This window comes from Ptychodera flava, chromosome 7, assembly GCF_041260155.1.
Source record: "Ptychodera flava strain L36383 chromosome 7, AS_Pfla_20210202, whole genome shotgun sequence".
NCBI lineage: Eukaryota > Metazoa > Hemichordata > Enteropneusta > Ptychoderidae > Ptychodera > Ptychodera flava.
The window spans coordinates 26,220,046-26,241,815 of record NC_091934.1 but is presented as its reverse complement, the minus strand read 5'-3'; the positions used below and the strand labels follow the sequence as shown (position 1 = coordinate 26,241,815).

Sequence of the window (21,770 nt, the reverse complement as noted above, 5' to 3'; positions counted from 1 at the left end):
ATCAGCATGACTGTCCATTCTGCTACGTCAGACACTGGGGTTAGAAATGAGGTGAAGTCAACTGTCCGATGCAGCACAGGTGACATGAATGTTGATACGAAACAACGAATGAGCGATATTGGTTAACCAGGTAGTTTGTAGTTACAACGAACGGTTGCGATGGGGAAATCAGGTGAGTTCCATCATGTAAGATATGCCCCTCCCCAATACAGTGTCTAAAATATGCCCCTCCCTTTTTCGAATATTCAAAACATGACACTCTCCTTTCATAATTCTAAAGCGCATGTATGACCTTTCCAGAACCATTCGCCACATAGATTTCCATGTTTACCTCATGCTCTCACCAACTTATATGCTCTCTATCAGCTACTAATTCTTCGGAAACTGAACTTGTTTTTTATATTACAAGATACTAGCTTGTAATCTTACAACAAAGATTTTGGTTTTCAAAATTAACCCATGTTGGTCATATGCTACTTGTTTAAATGTGTGTATGTCCCTTGCACTCCCATGTGTAGTGTACTGACACTTTTGAATGAAATTCCAATATCAAATTTGTTGTACACATATTCACTTCTCACCAACCTAATCTAGTCAAGTACATTCATATCAATAATCAAGCATATATAAATGCGCATATGTAGCTAGTTTTGTATTGGAAAAAAAATTGTTGTTAGTTTTGTTCACAGATGTTCATATATAGTGAATTAAGATTTTAGGGTGAAATCTAATATCATATGTTTGTAAATATATGCACTTCTAATGACCCTAACCTAGTCAAGTACATTCCTATTTATAGTCAAATATACATAGGTGCACAAATGTAGCCAGATTAGTATGGAGAAAATTGACATTTAAGATAAAATGTGATAAAAAAATCCTGCACACTTATGTACTTGCAATTATCCCGCTCTTGTCAAGTGCACATGTGAAATAGGCTATCAATAGCTCCTGACGTCATACTTGTGCAAGACATACCACACTAAGGCTTTTGAAGATCTTTCTTGCCAAACCAAAAATGTCATTTATGGCATTGACTGTACTTTTTGTGGGTTGATATATGTCGGAGAGACTGGAGAAAAAACTATCTAAGAGAATGTGTGGCCATAGGTCAGGTATAAATAATAACTTGTCGACATGCCTATACACTCATTTTAACGGTCCTCGACATTCAATACTAAACATGAAAGTCAGAATATTAGAAAAAATATATCATCCTTACAATAGTTCTAAACTTAGCAGGAGCTACCGCAAGCAACGTGAACACTATTGGATCACTGAACTTGGCACAGCTATGCCCTATGGATGTAACGATAACATTCTTGGGTGGGTAATTTATCCAGCCCTAGAGGGAGTCGTGTAACTGTGATGGGTTTATTTAACTCTCACACTAGAAGACGACGAAGCCATGGGCATAGACATGGTAATACCAGCATTCCTCCCAAGTTCAGTGATCTATTGTCTATACTTAATCAGCCATTAGGAGTTCACAAAATAAGAACTACTTTGTTTGCTTGCTCCTTGCAGAAATTGAGATCTTTACTGTCAAGAGTTCAAACGATAAATACCAACCACATAGGCCTGGTTATCGTTCAGTTCAAATTATAATCGATATTAGCAATTACTGGCTGTTTAAGCCAGTAAAGACAGAACTCTTGAACAGTGACACGAGTTTATTTTTTAATGTACAATTTGCAAACAAAGGGATTGACCAAATAAACATCAGCAATATATTGCATGATAAGAAAGTTGTGGAAAAATACCTCCATATTTTAAATTTCAAGAACCACCTATAGTTTCCTACTCATACACAAAAACCATTGGTAGGAAACTTTTTAACTATAACAATGTCTTGAAAAATTTCAACTTTCCTTCAAACAACAGCAGAACTTGCAATTGCTTGTCATCCCCCTTTTGCTATAAACCACTTGGTCACATAATAACTGGTGACCTGTCCATCATTACCAACAGCAAACTGCGGCAACTCTTTCAATATGGCCCAAAATATCGGGAGCCACAAAATATTAATTGGAAATTTAATTTCAAAATTATCATGGATGCCGCCAAAAATATGCAAGACAGTGGGCTGCAGTTGAGGAAGTTAATGTGGAATGCCTCTCTGACTGGCTGAGCAAAGTCAGAGATAAATTAAAATCACGTATTTCACATCTCCGTTCTCCCACTAAAGGAGTAAATTCTTCCTCAGTATTAGATGACCCGTCTGTCAAAGCATGCCTTGATGCTTTACACAACGAATATGTTGTAGTTCCTGCAGACAAAGCTTCAAACAACATTATCTTTGTCTGTAGGAATTATTATATCCAGTGTATAATAGATGAATTAAATCTTCATTCAGATAAGAGTAATACAACCTATACTCTTTCCTCCCTTTCTGATGAAGATATTTTTTCAAACCATTCATCTATACTCAGTGAATTTGGCATTCCTTTGAAAGAGAAGGACAAAACACTGCCTATGTTGTATTGGATACCTAAACTGCACAAGAACCCTTACAAACATCGGTTTATTGCAGGATCAAGCAAATGCACTACTAAACATCTGTCACAATTATTGACTATAATTTTAACAACCATCAAAACGGTCTTTTTCGATATTGTGACAAAGTGTATGAAACGAGTGGGTTGAATCAAATGTGGCTATTAAAAAATTCCAAGGAATTGTTGCTTGATTTAAGAGTCAAGAAAAACAAGTACAGGTCAATCCGAACATTTGACTTTTCCACACTATACACCACAATTCCCCACGATAAACTTAAAACAAGGCTGTCATCTCTTGTTAAACAAGCTTTCCTGCATAAAAATGGCAGTAGAAGGTACCAATACATTATCATCAAACATGGGTCAGGTTATTTTAGTAACAACATGGATACCCAGCACAAATACACAGATGAAGAAATTATTAACATGCTTAATTTCTTAATCGACAACATATTTGTTAAGTTTGGTGGTATGACCTTTCAACAATCTATCGGCATACCAATGGGTACAAATTGTGCACCACTTCTTGCTGATTTATTTCTCTATTCATATGAAGCAGAGTTCCTACAATCTCTCTACAAAGCAGGGTCTAAAAACTTGCAAGGCGTTTTAACAACACGCACAGATATATTGATGATCTGATTAGTCTAAACAATCCAGACATATCAAATTACTTACATCATATATACCCTGATGAATTGGAAATCAAAGAAACAACTGAGAGTAGGAACTCAGCTTCATATCTTGATCTGTTCCTGCAAGTGGGTACTAATGGGCTACACACTAAGCTGTATGACAAAAGGGATGATTTTGATTTTGAAATCATAAATTATCCCCACTTATCAAGTAATATTCCATCTGCACCTGCTTATGGTGTGTATGTGTCTCAACTTCTCAGATATTGTAGGGCTTGTGATTCCTATGCGGATTTTCAAATGAGACACACAAAGACTCGTGAGGACTTTCAAAAAGTTCTACGGTCGATATAATGACATTGTGGCCAAATATGACACCTCGGTCACTCAAATGATTAGCGACAGCATTCCCGGCTTTGACTTATAACAGTGATTCATATACTGTATCACTTCATACAATATTAGACAATTTTGGGACCAATCCTGACGGGTGTAGCATGCTAGCAGGGTACGCTTACCCATTCCGGACACCTGGTACCACCACTAACTATCAGTGGTTCAGGATGGTCCTACTTAAATTTGTAAATCTCAAATGTCCCATGGACCTGGTAATGTATTACCTTGAATGAAAATGATTATTGGACCAGTTTAATGTCATATTGCTTCAATTTGGGGTGTGTTAGAGTATATCGATTATATATACACACAGACACAAACATACAAACACAGACACACATAGATATATGAGAGAGAGAGAGAGAGAGAGAGAGAGAGAGAGAGAGAGAGAGAGAGAGAGAGAGAGAGAGAGAGAGAGAGAGATTGGGAAAATATAAAATGTGTCCTCCTTCAAGCTAAGTTTGTGAAATAGTCACGGCCCTCCCCTGGGGTGGGTTTGTAAAAATGACCCTCCCCAGATTTCCCCGGCCCACAACGCTCATAATAACTGAAAGCTCCCTATCCGAACGTTCGTACACCCTTGCCCAGATTTTTACAATGGTAGGACAGACTTTACTTTTTGGGGCTTTATTTTTACCCACCATGCGCACAACTTTTTAGTTGATGATGTAAACATGCGTAGATCATAAACATTTCAATATTTTCACTGAAGTCAACACCATGCGCGATAATTCCATCATATCTCGAGACTTGAAAACGCTACATGGGAAGACCTTTGCATGATAAAGTCTGTTGTTACAATCCTTACGAATCAAAACTCAAAACTGCGTCCGATCGTCATGCGAAGGGGAGAGGGACGTCTATGTATTTGTTCACACCGAGAGTTGTCATGTAAACAGGTGTTACTCATGTGACAGTCACGCCACGAGCTAACTGTTTGTTTGGAGGTGGACTGTATTGCAGAGTGATCCTTTTTCTTGATCTTATACAAAGACTCAATAAGACTTCGATGGAACTACCATAGGGATAGTGATTACAAGTTTCAATATAATTAGTTTATTCAGCCTCCCAAAATTTCCTTGATTCTGAAAGCCATTCATATATTTATGTCGGCAACATCGCGTCGTAGGTGGGGAGTGGGCAGCCATTTAGTTTGTTGATAGTGTTTACTTTCAGGCTGCAAGTGTAATTCCAGAAACACTCTTAAACTAACGGCATTTATCGTGTAGATCTCGACGTTTACCGTAAAATATCAGCCATGGTATTTCCCGGTAAACGTCATTAAGATGGAGCGGAATCGGGCAATGGTATGGTTTTATCGGAAATGACACATATACAGGCTGTGTTGACGAGTTGAAGACTTAACATTTCCAAAAGATATTTTGAGTAGAATAAGAAAAATGCTCTGTTCCAAATAGGATAAAAATGAACTTACATCGACGATCAGGCTAATGGAGCTTTGGGCGGACAGAAACTATACTAGTATTTGAACACCAACGTAGCGTATATTGCACAGTTTGAGAAGTTATCTACTGTTCACATTCTATCTTGGTGACTAGCTTACCGTAACCATTTATCTGTCACAGACTGTAACCACAGTAGCGCTCTGTTTATTGTATTAGCCCAGGTGCCACACGGTTTCCATCGGTGTGTAATCCCAGCGGTACATCAAGTCAAACACTCAAAGCAGGCTTATATTTAGATTGGAGGTTAACTCATGAACGCCTAAACCAGGGATTTTTGTCCGTCCTCTCTAATTTGATACTCGTACAACACATGGCCAATTTAATGTTGTATTTATAGTTTATCTATAAAATGTGTTTCACCACACCTACAACACAGAAAATGGCGATGTTTGCCGTCCCTTCCTTATTCCGATGATTTTTCTTAACCATGCCATTCAGTTGCTGGATTTAACCCCCGCTAATCAATTTTGGATTAGAATTCGCTGAGTCATTAATCGTGTATGTTCGATTAAAAAAACAGAAAAGTCAATGTACATCACCGTTTTAACTGTATACTTGCTTTGTTCGGCAGCCAATGTACCAGAGGAGCAGTGTTATTATTTTCCTCTATCTAATCATATTTTGACCGCGATGATTCCGCATAAACTAAATGAGCGAAAAACCATTCTAGATAAGCGGATGGTTTTCTTGCGCTCATTTTTCTAGTGAAACGGTGCAGTTTTTTGTGACGTAATTTGCATTATATCGTACCGGTAATCGCATGATAAAAGTATTAATGTTCAACATCTATAAATGAGTATTGCCAGAGTTCTGGCAGTTGATAATATAAACTCGTTTCAAGTCGACATAATGTAATCTGTTTACTCGACATAATAAATTAATGTAATGTATTTAAAGGGTTAGGTATTTTGTCAGGTTTATCCCGCAACAAATCGATTTACTGCGCATAACTTTCAAAGCAGATGGAAGGACCAATGTAGCATAAATGGTCAATGTCAACAAGCAAGAAACCTCAAGAGAAAGGTACACTTTCATACTTTCCTCTTTATCATCTTCGAAAATTGTATCTGCTCATACAGCATATACTATGGCGGCCATCTTCGCTTTAATACGTCGGAGAATCGTGGTAACTTCCATCGCCTGTCCAAAAATATTAGTGATGACCGCAGATTTCACCCCAACTATACAGTGAAACGTTTAGGCTTTCCTTATAGGCAAGGCACGAAAACAACTTGACGATACTTATTACTCAAAGAAAGATTAGCTTGAATAAGCTTGTACCGAAAAGTTGATCGGACAGCACACTGTTAACAGTCGAATTTGATTCATTCGAGCAATCTCGCGAGAGAACCTTTTTCTGCCTGTGCTGGACGTTAGCGTTGTCAAGTATTATACTCATGGGCTCTCTGAAAAGATACCGACCGATTGAATTTTGTTGTAAATGGTGTGAAAATTACCATAAAAAGATGCTCGTTGGCGCCAACTGCTCGGACTTGTCGCATTCTGCAGCCTACTGAAATCCATCTCCGGAAATTAAATGTCCCTTTTCCGATTCATCTAAGAAAGTTCTATGAACTTGACCAAAATTACCATGGGTAGGACATCGGGATTTCGGAGCACATCGGCTGAACATAAATGACACTCCCTCTTGAAGAGTCTAAAGTGAATGACCCTCCCCGGGAGTAAAATTCTTAATGACTCTCCCAAAAGCGTTAATGATTACAACATGTCATGCCATAACAATTAAGGTAGAACGTGCCCCGAAATTGAAGCCTTACATTTTTGCTCAAACTCTCCTCCGTGAAACTTTCAGTCATTCTCTCAACAAATCAAGAACAAAAAGTAGGGGTCAACGTGCAAAGCTAGGAACTAGCGAAAAAAATTACCTAAAATTTATTTGAAAATCAAAATGGCCGCCATCCCTGTGTTAAATCTATGGGGAAAATAATCTTTCTTGATAGCCGAGAAACTAAGACGGCGATAATTTTACTTACTCCAAGAGCTTTAAAATAAGCACCCACAAATGGTAGATCAGAAAAGTATTGAAAAAATGAGAGAGTCCGAATATCTGTCTCCGAGGCGCATTCTACCTTTAATTCTCAGTGTAAGAGTTTTATGATTTGCATGGAATAACCACTCGTTTATCTTTAGTTCGCCTATTTAGTTTTTTGCTGAGTCAACGCCGTCAAAAATTTACCAAAGGAAGGACAACATATCGTCACGGGTACACAGGCCGCTGACTAAAAGTAAATAAACCCTTAAAACGACATTTTACACTCAGTTTATCTTTCTTTTAAAATAAAGATTTAACGATAGATGACTCGGCAGAAACTGAATGATCAGAACCAAAAATAGACAAGTGGGTGTTATGATTCTTGCATTGTCCTTATTTAAATATGATTTGCAAAATCTACAATGAAAGGTGATTGTATGTCTGATATAGTTTGGTATTGGTAATTTGTAACTGTGCAAGATTTCAGGGTCAGTTTTGAAAGGGTTCTCTTGAGTCTTCCCATTACTTGTTTATATCTACGACTTGTTTGCAAACATGGTAATTAACATATTCCAAAAAGGCGTGTTCAGGCAGTTAGCCAACCAGATTGACTTAAATATCGGTGAAAAAATGAAAAGATGAACACTCAATTTTATACAGGAAAGCGGCTCCTGACTGACTGACTGAACAGTTTTACCCGTGGGGGAAATTTGAAAATCTGAAATTAACCAACTTCTCAGATACCGGTAGGTGTACTTTAAAAAGCTCTTCGTTTTGTCAGCCAATGAGGTCGTGCGGTTTCTTCAATACATCATACCTTATGAAGGATCTCAAAAGCATACAGAAACTTTGTGTGACTGCAAAGGACACATTTTATAGTGATATCGAATTACAGAACTGATCAAAGAAACAATGTACGATCCATGTCATGTGGTACGACTGTTTCAACAACTAAAAAACCACTAAAAGTCATATTTTATTTTACCATAGTAGTCTATGGTATAATCAGCTAAGAATGCATAAACAGCAACGAAAATTTAACTGTGAAAGTTTTAGTTGTCGCTTACAGGCAAAACTAAATAGAGAACAGTATTACTACTGTTACAGGTCACTGTCTGGCATCGAGGAATAGCCAGTGAGAAGTCGTCGAGTTACAGAAATAGAGTATTAGCTCATAGTCTTCAAAGAAAACACCCGTTTATTTATTATGCATTGGAGTTACATTGTCAGGCCGTCTCTCGTATTTGGACATCATATATAAGATGGAACCAAATAATTGTACCTTAAAAAAGACTTTCCTGATCATCACCAATGATGTGACTCGTGTTGCATCATATTTTCAATCGGGTTCACTTTTAAGGTCGCGGAAACAGCTGGGGTGACAGGTTAAATCAAGACCCAAAACAAGCCATTTATTATCGTTGAGGTTTTTTCATATCATATAAAATTCACAGAAAGTGCCCTCAGCATATATAAAGAGACCGCATACTAAATTCCAATAGCAGTAGCTGTTAATGTATTAGCCAGGGAGTCCTTCACGTCTCTGTCCGTGGTGGTGTTTGTATTGCTGCTCATTGTTCCCCTAGACTGATTAAGATTATTCTCCTAAACTCATCAATTTTCCTCAGACGTTAAAGAGAAAAGGGCTGCAAAAATTTGAACTTTATAAATACAATGTCCGTACATAGTTTAGTTTCAAGCAACAGGTAAAACATGAATACAAAGTGTAAATATGTGATGGTAAAACGACTACACAGTTTTGCATATTATACAATATCATGTGCATAAGTTCGTAGGTGGTTAAATGCATTCATTGGTTTGTACATAAACAGGAATTTTCTTTGGTGTTGTGAATACTTAAGTATACACACAATGTTCGTGTTAGTTTGAAGAAAACAGTCACGAGTCAAGAGTATTTACATCGTGTAGCATGGGCACCGAAATAGCCTTTTTTGCTACCTTCAGGGACTGTTAATGATTTGTGACATTTTCAGTTGTGTCCTTCTATAAAACGCAAGTTCGTTTTCAATTTTCTCTTGAGAGCATGAAGAAGTACGAAGAACAGCTCTTGCCAACTTATGTATTGCTTACAAAATACAAGTATTTATGGCAAATGAGTTTAAGTCCGGAATAAATTCCAGTGCCAATTGTATCATCTGAGGTTTATGAGAAAAACTGTTTGCTCATAGTTTCCGGCGAGTACCACATATAATGACAACTGTTTTCCTTATTTATTCCTAATCTTGGTGTGTATTATGATATAGCGTCATTTCTATGGCAAGTTTAAAGGCCATAACCTATAACTGCTCTTGCTATACGATATACAATACGATAGAAACGAAATTTAGTGTCAAAGGTTTTCAAACGAATATGTCTTTACCAAGTAGAAGCCATGAAACAACACAATGGTAAACGCTATTATTTACTGGTAAACTGGCCAGTAACATGTATGTTTTATGTGGTAGGATGTAGACTCTATAGAAATTGCCAAAAATATCTGGCTTTTTAGCCGACTATTGACACAAGTTGAATCTATTTCTCCGCCAGTAGATATAAGCGTAGTAACTGTCACGTGATTAACTTTCCGCATGAAATTGCCAATTGCAAAATAATCTGATAAAATGATTTAGGTTCAATAAATAAATTTTCAACAATTTGTAGCATTGCTACAGCAAACATTGTGCCCTCATAAATGTAAAATATTTTTGGTATTACTCACGTAAGCTGTACTTATATTAAGTGCAGAAATATAAACGATAGATTATGCGCTTTTGCGATTGTAAGGTCTGCATTGCTAAGATGTTTAAAAATCATTCATGTCACTTCTATTCAAACTTTTTCCCTGGCGTAAAAGAAGGTGAAGAAAAAGTAAATGAGTAAAAGCTTGGCCAGCTCATTAATAAAGTTATGATCAGCGATCTTTCCACATCAATTTCATGCCATATCATCGTGAAAGATATTAGAGAGTACATAGTTTAGACCATGGCTGGAATAAACCTTTTTAGGGTTCAAATTTGAGCAACAATGAGCTTTGTTTGTCCCCGCTTTGTCCACAGGTCGTTCTATCAACCAATCTGATCTTCTGAAGTCACGCGTCGGTACACATCTCTACTTTAGGTCAGCTTTTCAAGGCAAACTTTCAACACAGTTATCAGTAATACGAGATAGCTAAGATACAATGACTGAGCAAAGTTATCACCGAGGATTCCTGTCCAAACGAATTTGTACGTTGCTGCAATCACCCGATCATCTACTTTAGGTCTCGCTCGTTTAACTATTGCTGAGTCATCGCAGTCAACAATTGATTAAATGTAAGGAAAAACGACTTGTCTACTTGACACTTAATACAGAACCACTTTCAGCTTAACTAGAATGTAAATGATACAAACGACTTCTCTTAGCATCAGTAATAACATACGACTTATAATACGACTGATAATTGAGGTTCATTGCTAAGGGACTAGTTGTTTGCTTGCAGAAATGAGGGAAAATGCGTTCCCGATCATGTTACCGACAAAAGTCTAATTTGAATTTGAACCAGACCACAAACGTTTACCGACATTTGGGAATTCCCTTCGAAATTAGTAGATACATTTTCCCAAGTTGACCATACTTTTGTACCTACTAAACATTTCGTTATGAGAAGAAAACCATTTCTTCATATTCGCTTTGGAAAAAAATCCATATTCGCTTGGGAATCCATTTCTTCAAATTCGATTTCTAAAACTATTTTTCCATATTCGCTTTGGAAAATCATTTCTTCATGTTCGATTTGGATAATGCGATTTGGAAAAACAAAGTTATAAGAAACAGGCATAAATTGATTCCTGTAAAGTTGGTACTTGTTGTGCCTTGACAGCATTATTGTTCATTGATAGTTATAACTGGCTAGACACTTTACGTTTACCCGAGTACTTATTTGTTTTCAGAGAAAATCTTTGAAAATGAAACAAGTTCAAGTTGTTGCTCTTAGTTGCCTTGACCAAGGATCACACGCTGAATTCGCTCAACTCGACATGACTAGCTATATTTACCTAGACCAGGTGCATATTTTCAGGGCTACCCGGCAATGCAAGAAAGGCGTGCCGGGTTTTCGGCTATTGCGATAAGATGTTATAGTGACAAATATCTATTACATAATTATCAAATTGAGTGATCAAATGTAAAAGCACAATCGCCAATCAGATATTCATAGGATTTTGGTCACTCCACACTATGTGTATAAGAATCAATTAAGTCCTACACACCTCATACAAAATGCCCCTATCTTAATGATGGATTAAATTATGAGATATCGGTTCAAAATAATTTTGACTCTTGCGTTAACTTTTGCTGAATCATTTGTCGCTTTTACGTTCGAGTAAAAAGTGCCATTTTAATGATACGTGTAATTTAGCCAGAGGCCGATGGAACCTTGGAGCAGTAGTTTTTTCCAATCCCTCCTTTATTTAATCCACAGACAAAGTTCTCTTTGTCTGTGTTCAATCAGAGTTTGACAGTGATGACTCAACAAATACTCATTGCACGAAACTCCTCACTGATAACTCTTTGTGTTCATTGAACTGATTATCTCTCAGATTAACCACTGATTGAGTCGCAGGTTTGAATTGAAAAAAACGACCTAAAGCAGAAATGTGCGCCCGCTCGTGACTTAAGAAGCTCAGACTGGTTGATAGAGAGACTTGTGGACAGAAGAGGTCAGGAAAAAACAGTTTTTACTCGAAATAAAGTCATCCCACTCAAGCGGCTTATTTCTCAGTCGTTTCGGCACTGGTCTAATCCATGTGTAATATCTGGCATCTTTCACAATGGTGAGGTGATCGGTGATCACAATCTTATATCCGATCGGCCCGAGCTCTAACTCGTTTACTTTTCCTTTTTCGAAAAGTCATAGCCTCGTTATGTAACCAGGTAAAAGTGCAGATAAAACACCCACTGTTATGTTTTGGTTTTGCTTATTTTGTTGTAACAAGGTTGTCACAGGCAAACGTTGATGACAATACAGACGAAAATTTAAAAATACTGCTCTACTGGTACATTGGCCGATGATTAAACAAGTAAATATACTGGTGAAACTATACTTGACATCAATTTTCTTCTTAAGGTATAGTACGGGCCTTAAAAATGAAAGACTTAACTTTTGTTCAAACTTTCAACTATGCTCTTACCAAAGCAAGAATAACAATCATGGTTTACCGTGAAAAATTTGGTTCTAGACAAACAAATTACTTGACATTTACCGATATGTTTGAAATTCAAGATGGCCGCAATCTCTGTGTTAACTCTGTGCGAAAAAGAAACTTTAAAAAGACGGTAGAAATATTTCTTACTCCAAAAGCTTCGAAATGAACCCCCACGAGTGGTAGATCAGAAACGAATTGTAAAAATTGGAGAGTAGGACTTGAAATCTGTCCCCAAGGCGCATTCTACCGTAATCAATGCCTCAGGAAACGTTTGATGAGCGAACTGAAAATAAACGAGCGGGGTTTATTTATAGTTACAATTAGCAAGGAACTTTAGGTACTTCAGTATTGGTTCCCAAAGAAAAAGTTTTAAGTTTTTAAAAAAGTTCGTAGCTTGGACCAGCGATCATAAGTTAAACTCATTCGGTTCGATACGACTCACTACATTTGCCTGTACCAGACGTACATTTTCAGAACATCTTAGCCATGCAAGATAGACGTAAAGGGTAATTTATATTTTTGATCGCGAGATACACATCCGTAGGATTTTGATCAATGTCTGACCGTGTATGAGGATCGACCAAGTCCTCGAACGAGGATAGAAAACGGCTGCTGTATCCGATTGGTGAAGGGAACCATTTGTAATGCACCCGCTTAAAGCTATTTTTGGTTTTGCTTAATAAAAAATCTTGCTGAGTCACTTTGTGCTAAATGTTATAAAAAAAGAATTTTCATGGGTTAATTTACTTCAACTATAGCTGATGACCAATAGTGCAGTATCGTCTTTAATTGTCCGTCATTAAGGCCTAATCAAAGTTTGACCGTGGTGACACAGCAAGAATTGTACGAGAAAAACCAAAATTGATAAGCTGGTGTTTGTAGAAACCTACCAATTCGTTTGGAAAACATTCCTTGCTGATAACTTCTTGTTTGTTCATCGAATCATAATTATCTTTCCGATTACTGTCGACAGTCTCGAACGTTTATCCTTGAAAAGCAGATCCTCAGTAGGCATGAGTACTCACGCATGACTTAAGAGATCAAATTGGTTGACAGATTGACCTGTGGACAAAGGGAGTCACACGCAGCCCATTTAACCCAAATTAAAGGTACTCCCCTCAAAGGGTGTATTTCACCGGCGTTTCAGCTATACCATGACCTATATACATTCTCTGATATCTGCCAGAACGCTTTTGGCTTAAAACTATCGGTGCCAGATCACTGTCCATTCAAAATTTCTTCGAGAGGGTTCATCACTTTTTACCGGGGGGGATCACAATCATCCACTCATGATAATTTTGGACTTTACTAATTGCGCTGGATCAACACAGACGAAATTTATCAAAAACATGAAAGAATACTTATCTATGGACATATCGGCCTCTGATTAAAGTAAATATACAGTTTAAACGGTTTTCATCAAACTTTTAATAAGATGAATGACTCCTAAAACTTAAGGTAAAGCCAAGTTTCATTGGACAGTATAGATAAATGGGCTTTGTTGACAAGTTAAACGCCAGGAATTTCAACTCTTGCATTAATTCAACGCAGAAATAGTTGAAAACACAACAAAAATTACTGCCACTGTTGCTTTGAAAGAAGAAACATATCATACCTTGGGTACAGAGTAAAAATAGATATTGCACATAAATCAATGTGAAAATGCTGAATATCAAGAAGGGACCAAATTATTTGTATTTGGTTTCACATTCTCTGCAAGAGACTCTAGAACAGAGTTTATCTTCCTCTGATAGTAAGGTGATGACAATTTTGTGACGGCAACACTGTGAATTCGGAAATACATCTCGGTATGGACCATAGGACTGGCAGCGAAAACTCCATTCACGTGCGCCGCTTTTCGTTTGAATCAAGATTATTGTTGGCAGTACACTAGTATTTACCCAGAAACAAAGTTCCCTTTTCCACTGGAAAGGGATTTGATTGTTTAAGATAAGCTTTCGAAGAACGTTCATTAACACTAAGCTGACAAAAACCTGCTTTTTCTAAACCTCTTGTCCCTCTTCTGCGTTTGCTCAAAGGCAGTACTGTCTAATAGTTTGATCTTAGCATAGGTCTAACCATAGACTGTCCAACGTTTTTTGGAGGGTCAATGGTGTAACCTTTCCATCCCACTGTTGTGTGCAGATGTATACGAACGAGATAAACTGCGAAGTCCCAGAGATTCCGGGGCCAAACTGCTATTCTCAATACCAATGCCTATGGTTGGGTGGATAAAGTACGCATGTACTTCGCATAATTCCAATTTTATACGACAGATAAGTCTTTGAACTATTGAAGCTCAAATCAAGGATGTCATAAGGGAACTATTTGCGCTGTAGCAGTGACAAAGTCTTCGAGATCAGGGTGAGGAGTGTCAGGGGAAAAAACGTGAATAATCTCAGTTTTTCAAGAAGAGGTAGCCAACGTGTCTTTAACACTCCTTCCTTATTTCTTTTTCCCGGATTTGCGCCGTTTATGCCGCCCGAGCAATATGTATTCCCTTTTTGCGCAGACCATTTCTTTTGAAAAGTGTTACATCATAACTTCTATCCCACACCCGCTCTGTCGGATGGGTTCAAGAACTATTGCTCACAAGGAGCGAATATTACATGAAGCCCTGTAACACACCGCATGACGTGAAATATCGCCCACATTAAGTAATGGCATAAGCCAGTAGTCAGTGGGTCGGGCATATTAGAGTTTCCCGAAGAGTTCTCTTTAGATGTGAGAAAACTCATGGATATTGAAATGTTGGTTGAGTCGGTTGACTCGCAATATACATGTATTAAACGCTGCTAATATTGTTGTGTTTTTGAACTTTTAAGAAGCGAATGGGCAGGAGAAAAAGCGAATGGGCAGGAGAAGCAAGATCGAAAAAAATTTGAAGGTTTTGGCATAGACCCTCGTTTTTCTCGAGGGTCTATGGTTCTGGTTGGGTATAAAAGGCACCTGAACGTCGGGGGGGGGGGGGGAGTCCATCGTACGGGATGACTAACATACTGAAACAATGAGCGTAATTGCTCCTGTTTAATTGGCAATTATCTTTTCAATACACTTTAGTGAAGTTCTGTACTAACGTATTAACTTCGGTTAATTGTTTCGGTACAGTCATAAGGCTTATTCCTGTCTGAAATACTATTTTAAGTTTGTTATTCGTTGAAAGTCTGTTTTGGTACACAGTTAGCATTGAGTATGCGGTAGCCATTGTGCATTTCAAACTGCTGTCAATCACAAAGTGACGGGTCAAAATGTTTGCTGTACACACCGGATCATATTCGATATACACAGTGCAACGAAAATTCTCTGATAGGTTAGCATACGAGCGACCAAAGCTGAAATAGCGAGTCTTACTATGCCATCGAGATTCAAACGTGCACAAAATCAACTTTATCACCGCTTCGCGGTAACAACTTGTTTCAGCGAGCTTTGTTTGAAGAATAACAAGTATGGAAGACTGTAAAGCGGACTACAAAGAAACGAGCTTTAACGCTAACTTTGCATGAAGGCTACCGGTAGTGTATAACTTATTCCACTGCTGCATAAGCTTGTCCGATTGATTTCGCCACGTCAAGGCTTTTTATTTGTAGACTCTTTTGACTGGACGTATATTAAAATGTTACATCGAAATGTCAATGCATTTTGTTTTATAGAACTATAAATTCATTTGACATTTTTCGCGCACACACCAGACCTAATTATGACCCGGTTTTAGTTTCATGACAATGTTACAAGGACTGAAGACGTAGCCATAACACACTGACACCTGTCGAGGTCATGAAGTCCTAGGCGAGGGACACCAATATTGTGCACAGCCGGCCTTGAACTACATGTTATGATATGACTTCTGAGGGTAGCCTTGACTAGCGTCTATCTCCAAAGCATAATAATCATGCATGTATAAAAAGACCCTTTAAGATGGCGGAACCAGCATGATAGCATTAGAAACTACCACATCAAACACTACAATTTCCTTTATGTTCTGAAGTCAGCTATGTTAGCTTAGAGTACTTAGGTTCAAGCACAGCTGTCGGGATTACGATTGCTGAAGTAGTAGTATAGGTCTTATATTGGTTTATAAAACCTTCCAGTCGATTTTAAACATTGCCTCGCACATTGCCTGGAGGCATCATGGGCCAGTGGCTAGAGCAGTGGACTCACGATCACAGAATGGTGAGTTCGAGCCCCGGCATCGCTGTGGTGTTGTGTCCTTGGGCAAGGCACTTTATTCCTCACTGCTCCTCCCCACCCAGGAGTAATGGGTACCTGGTAGGACAGTGGTTGTAATGTGTGTGTTTAGCTCTGCTGCGCTTATTGGCTGCACATGTGAGCTGTAGTTTGCTCCCCAGGGAGTTGAGTGGTATCATATTAGGTCCAGTGACCAGGGGTAATAATAATAATTGTAAAGCGCCTTGAGCCCATGTACTTGTGGATATGTGCGCTACATAAGAACCCAATATTATATTATTTATATTATACTATTTACAAACACTCGCAGACCCTGACATCGAGTTCAAAGGCTTGAAGGTTGGATGCTTCGCGGGGACAGATATTTGACTTGCAAACTTGTACAAATCTCTTTTTGTTCATAACTTGTGGTGGCTCATTTTGAAGCTTATAAAGTGACGAATCTTTTCATCAGCTTAATTTTGTAAAATTCGTTTTTCTCCCTAGAGCTTACTCAGGGATCGTGGCCATTTTGAACTTGAAGTGTCACTATATATAGGGCACTTTGTTACACTGTAGCACTGAAAGATAAAATGAGAAAGATTATATTTTCATTTCATTTCATTTCATTTTTTCATTTCATGCCATTTTATTTCACCAGGGGAAAGATTACACAACACAGTGAAGTAATAGAAATATACAGTTGAGGCAATGATACAGCAGTGCTAATAATTACATTGAATAGACGACCCTGGTGAGGACCATGGAAATAGTTCATTCAAACTAAATAGAGTCCATGGCCCATATTCTTGTCTACTCACATCTATAATATATGCAATTATTTGGATATGGTAAAATGTCAGTTTTGAGTATTCCTCCGCCCTTCGATTTCACATCTTTGACGGCACACAACATCCTTTCCTCGTCCCACTTTTGGGTGATACAAGTTTGATAAAAATCATAATTTCGAATATATCTCGTGACCGAGACAAGGACATATTTATCCCAAATTGTTATTTCGGATGCAGAGTTTAATACACTCCTCCTCGCGTGACCGACTTTAGTATTGTAGGTCAAAAGGTCGATTGTGCCTAACAATGCCCTATCTAATGCCAATTCCGTAACGTGCTTACATTAAAACTAGCCTACGTGCTAAACACTTTTCAGTGAAAAAAGATACAAATTGGTGAATTACTGTTTAAAGTTAATCCAATCATCGAAATCGTCTCTCGTAGAAAGGTCACTGACAGATTGTACGGTAAGTGCCAGGCGACAACATACTCTGTGATGATTACCCAAGATTCTAACATTAACACTACTCCAAACTGCCGCATGTCGCAGGGAGGTACCAAAGAAATGTCGTTGAAAAACTTGAAATATCTTACTCGGCAAGCAATAATGGTTGATGTATCGACAGTTCAGCACGTATCCGCTTGACAGTTTTGCAAACATGTACAATAGAATAGGAAAACAAACTATACAAATATTGAAAAAGCATCAACGTCACATCCTATACAGTCAAACTTTCCGCTGCCAAAAAGCGCCCTCTACATGAACTATAAATTATTGTTCATCGATCAACGACATTCATTTCCAACAAGCGTTGGGATAACACAAAAAAGGTGAGGCACACTATTTTCAAAGTTTCCCCTAATTTGTTTTTAATCCTCCATATATATTTACAACTCGAAAAGTTGTTGTTCGTATACTGATCCCTTGATTACTTCATCTACTATTTACTTTCTTTTATGTCCATTTCGAGAAAAAAAAGAAAACTTGTGTTAATAATTTAGTTATCTTTAAAGACGTGATCAGAACCCAGTGTGAATTTTTAGATATAGCCTGCGGAGGTTTGAGACTGGATTGATTGTACATTGAAGAGAAAACAGGGCGTGTTGTCAAGACCTTCGGATGATATGTGTAGTTGTTCGATAGGGCTTGCAAAGTTACCATCTCTGGCCACAGCTTGTACAATTTTGCACATTCATAATAATAAGGCAGAATCTGCGAAGAAAGTTATCATTGTGGGTATTTATATGATAAAGGATTACCCCAAGTTACTTATCTTAGATGAGAACCTGGCATACAATACAGCAAAGATGAATTTCATAGTCATTAAGTCATCATTCAGAGGAACTGTTTAATTTCTTGTTTTGTATTCAGAATTTCCTTCAAAAATACTAAAAAGGAGACTTCGTCACTTTACCTTTGTTCTAAATATTCAACCATGACTGGTGTACCACGCAGAAATATAGGGAGACTCCTACGTGATCCCTTGGTACCATGACGGGCCTTGCACTTTCGTGACATCTTTCCTTTACCTCTGAGTGATAATGCAAATCGGAAACCGTGTAGTCCTACCTTGCCTTTAATGTATGGGTTCACTGTTTAAACATTGACTTTTTTACAAACCTTGAACCTTCAATAAACCTTGAACGTGCTTCGCCTACATATTGATAACTGTGTATAAAGTGTTATCGGGACATGTCAAGTGTGTGAGTGATACGCGTGATCATACCCTGCTTAACATAGATAGTGATTAATCCGCTGGTGCATGGTACATAGTAATGATTAATCGGATGGAACCATGGAAAATAAACAGGAATTTCGCGAGATCTGCCTGCATTCTACCTTTGCTAGACCGGGAAAAATGATTATGCAATGTTTCGGATAGTTCAATCAGTGGTCATGCATGTTGTTTTATAGGTAGATGCCTATTGACATTGACATTGAATTCAATCAAAGAAATCTTGGAAATATAGTGGTCCTTAATAGAAAAATTTTACAAAAGGAACTCGCCGTTTTGGATTTTATTTTGTCGAGGCAATAAACAAAACAATGTCATTCACTTGTGGCCGAGCTAGCATATATAGTCGTCTACTTTTATTTCACTGTCTCTCTTTTTGTCAGCCTGTCTGTCTCAGTGTGTGCCGTGGTGAAGAGAGTATATACAAAAGACAAGTATGTCAGCATCAGGCCCAAATGGAGTGGATGTCATATTCAAAGTAGTAGGTGGCCATATGCAATCACAGGTAAGAATTCTCCCTCACTTTCACCAGAACAACATCAACCGTGCGAACAGTTGCAGACATCGATTGTTAATGGTATTCTACGAACAAAGCCGTTTAAGGTAGTACTCTTCGCGAGGAAAAGACTTCAGCTTTTTCTTCAAGTTTTCCTCAATGAAGCTTTCAAATAATTTTTCCTCACGTCAACAATAAAAGCAGGGGTCACCGTGCAAATGTTAAGAATCACAGAGATAACCTAACTTTTTATCGATATTTGGAATTCAAAATAGTCACCATTCTTGTGTTAACTCAATGGGGAACATACTCCCAGAGCTTTAAAATGAGCCCCCGCAAGTGATAAATAAAAAAAAACGATTATAAAAATGATAGTGTCCAAATACCTGTCCCCTTGGGAATTTAAAATTGGTAGGTTTCTGAAGATGTATTTGTTCTCTCAACACCCTTCTTAGGGACCGAGCACAATTAACGGCAGGGGGGGACGGAAGAGAAAATGGGGGGGGGCACGAAAAAAAATGTGTTCTTGGGGTGGGCCATAAAAATTCCAGGGAAGGTAAGGGGTGGGACACCAAAATTGTTTACACCATGACAGACAGAGAATATTTTTCAGCATTTTTGTTCCTTGTTGAAGCTGGAGTTCCTTGTTGAACTTCTTGTAGCATGATGAAATACCAAGTCTTAAACCTCACAATGCAGTTGTTATGTGTAAAATGAGCAATATTATTATGAAAAATTGACTTGAGCTTGTTAGACTAACTTGGAGATGTGCAGTGAACACTGTCATCATTAAAAGTAATTAACGTCCAAATCAATGCTTTAACTATAACAACTACAACAGCACTGAATGAACTTGTAGATTGTTTATAAGGTATTTGGTAATTTCATCATTCTTTGAGATTAAAATAGCACAACACAATACTGAAAAGTAGCTGTAGGTGTTACAAGAAGTAAAGCTTGAACATATGTTATTTTGTTTGTTTATTATTTATATATTTATTTGTGTATTATTTATTTCACGAATGCAAGAATGTTGTTTTCACTAAAGCATATATTAAAAGTTATAAGGATTATATATATATGTGTACAACTTTGTACCTATGTAATATTTCTCTTTTGGGGAGGGGCCACAAAAATTTTGTTGCCGGTGATGGGGGGGGGGGGCGCACTAAAATTTTTGCTGGTGTTAGGGGGGCCTGTAAAAAATATATGCACCACATATTTTCTCTTCCAGCCCCCTGCCGTTAATTGTGCTCGTTCCCTTACTTGCATATGTAATTCTGTAGTGCCATAACCTAACCAAAGCATAGGGGAAATGTTAGACCCTCATTTAATTCCATCGCTCACTCCCTCGAAGAGGGCACTAGACTCATGGGTTAACATTCTCGTTAGCACTATTTCAGTCCTATCTAAAGTTTGACAAGTCTTTTGGCGAAAACCTTCGATGATAACGTTTAACCCTGAAACCGATGCAGCCTAAGAACCTAAGCCGCACTTCTCTACCTGACATTACTGGATCACCAGAACTAGTATGAAACTTGAAAATTTGACAGGCAGAAAAGCACAGGGCAATGAATATGCTTAAGTATAGATACAGTCGCGCAATATGTACACCTAAATTCTCATAACACATCGAGAAATACCGTCTCCTCACAGGTACTGTTTACGGCCTGCGAGCTGGGTATCTTTGACATCTTGGCAAAGGATGGAGGAGGCAAGACAGCGGTGCAGCTAGCAGCCGATTTATCCACGGACGCCGATGGTACAGAGAGATTTCTAAATGCCTGTGTCAGTCTTGGCTTTCTTACGAAATCCTTAAATGCTGAGAAAAAGGGTAAGAAATTCCATGGACACAGAACAAAGACGAAAAGCAAGATCGACTCATTCCACAGACAAAGACACACGGACAGACACACAGACAAACAAACACAGACACAGACACACACACAGACAGACAGACAGACATACATACATACATACATACATACATACATACATACATACATACATACATACATACATACATACATACATACATACATACATACATACATACGACAATGAAGGCCATGAGTTGGATCACCAATGTTATTCTGTGTCTTCTTTTTCACTACAGAGTGGTATAGGCCTGATAAAGAGTACTTATCGATTACTTGTTCTGCCGTATCACGATGCGGGAAAGTTTTGCTTCTGTTTTTAACAGCTAAGTTGCCATAGGACAGGAGAATTTTAAAAGTCAGAACACTAGACTCTCAATGAGAGATCTACATGCCAATTGGAGAACATTCCGGCAAGCCGAGAATGATTTTAAGCATTCTTATAAGGCTCAATCTTTGTTGAGCTTTGTAAATGTACAATTGGTTCAAGTACAAGCAAAGTTATTGTCCAGATCAGATCCCAGCTAACTAAAAC

General features: G+C 38.0%; 1 long non-coding RNA gene across 3 annotated transcripts; it reads left to right on the top strand.

Moving 5' to 3' along the window:
• Positions 1 to 83: 83 nt before the first annotated feature.
• On the top strand, positions 84 to 21,187 carry LOC139137111 (uncharacterized). 3 transcript variants are annotated; one of them, XR_011553314.1, is made up of 3 exons: positions 84 to 172; positions 19,246 to 19,367; positions 21,015 to 21,187. It is a non-coding gene; the product is annotated as an uncharacterized lncRNA (long non-coding RNA). The 3 variants fall into 3 exon arrangements; XR_011553312.1 differs by lacking the exon at positions 84 to 172 and adding an exon at positions 7,627 to 7,734; XR_011553313.1 differs by lacking the exon at positions 84 to 172 and adding an exon at positions 17,925 to 17,957.
• The last annotated feature ends 583 nt before the right edge of the window (positions 21,188 to 21,770 follow it).